Source organism: Cavia porcellus, unplaced genomic scaffold (genome assembly GCF_034190915.1).
Source record: "Cavia porcellus strain 051 isolate PalLab524CR breed Dunkin Hartley unplaced genomic scaffold, mCavPor4.1 scaffold_14, whole genome shotgun sequence".
Taxonomy (NCBI): domain Eukaryota; kingdom Metazoa; phylum Chordata; class Mammalia; order Rodentia; family Caviidae; genus Cavia; species Cavia porcellus.
The window spans coordinates 32395023-32396633 of NW_026947497.1; the positions used below are offsets into that span (position 1 = coordinate 32395023).

General features: G+C 37.2%; 1 pseudogene; it reads right to left on the minus strand.

The window, feature by feature from the left end:
* Positions 1–529: 529 nt before the first annotated feature.
* On the minus strand, positions 530–1217 carry LOC100734188 (small acidic protein-like; annotated as a pseudogene).
* Positions 1218–1611: the final 394 nt, after the last annotated feature.

Consider the following 1611-nt stretch of genomic DNA (forward strand, 5'->3'; position numbering starts at 1 on the left):
TTGTTACTTGTTTTCAAGTTACTTTGGTCTAAAAGACCAAAAGCTGAATCAGAAAGAATTAACTAAGTATCTAATTTTTGTCAACAGTATTTTAGATTGTCACCTGCAGCGGATATACTCAAAACACATAGTTCTACTTTAAAAAAATATAATTGAGGAATGGTTTTCATCAACACCTCACAGTATCACATAAATTTTTATGAGAAAATTTGAAAGGGAAAATTTATGAAATAGCTACCACAAACAAAACTGTATTGCCCCCAAATGCATCTGCAGGAGTGAGAGGGGAGGCTAGAGGCATGATGATACTGATATGAAAGGAAGTTGAGTGGTATGTATATTTCTTATTTTGTATAACTCGTGCCCAGTGCATAAAACTGTAACCCAACACATTTGAAATCAAACGCTTTGTAATTATTTAAAAGAACATTAAAATTATAATGCAAAGCTCTGTGCTATATAAGCAGTGCTCCATTGTGAATTATAACAGTAACACTTTCTTTTAATACAGAGATGACATGTTTGGGAGTTATGAACCACTGGATTTAACAAAGATCATTTTACAGTTGCCTTCTGCATTTTTTTGGTTCGAGGATCTTCCACCTCACTAGGTTGCTCATTATTTTAGGGTTCTTTAGCAGATCCTCCTTTTTCTGAATCAGTCTCAGAATCATCTGGACTTTCAGGACCAGTAAATCATCATCATCATCATCATCATCATCATCATCATCATCATCATCACTGGCAGCAGCAGCATCTACAGCCATGCCTCTTCTCCATCGTGACCTTCTGACTCACTAAAGTCAAGTCCACTATGTGGTCGATATCTCCCTGTTAATTTACTGTCCATCCTTTGCTGATATTGAGACTCCAGTGGTTCAATGTTTTCCTTTTGTTTTTCATCTACTATGAAATGGGATGTTGATTTGTGATCTCCTATAACAAGGCAACCTGAGTGTCCTTTCTTTCCTGCACCCTTAAATCTGAGGGACCTTTGTTTTTTTTTTTCTTCACTGCATATATTGGCGGCTTCCCAATTGCTAGATCCAGGTTCTTCACCACAGGAAGCTGAGTGCTTCACCCTGCATGGGTGAGACTCCCTGACCTTGCTCATCCTTGTTGGGATCCTGGCAGGAAATGAGGAACACCTTGATGTTCTCCTCAGGCCTGATGCCGACAGCCAACAACCCCAGCAACACTACTCCAGTACGCAGAGACTCGGCTGCAGAAAGAAATTTTAAACAAGTAAAAGACTCCAGATGGTATGCAAAATAACGTGAATTATTGAGCAAAAGAATACACTTTCTGATTCATTTTATTAAGTTTTGTATCCCATTATAATAAGAATTTTCTAAAGTGAGATGTCAGAAATCTTACACTTGCACTTAATGCTTTATATCTTAATAAATTTATATTAACGATATATAAGATTATGAACTGCATATATGTGCATTATGTAATTAGAGAAGTTTTGCATAACTGCAAATTGACATATAAACAAACCACAGCCACACTTGAGGCATGATATATCTATCGCCCTATCATGGCTACATATTCCACTTTATAATCTCTGCGCTGGCATTTCCTGGTCCTTTCACCCCATCACTAAGT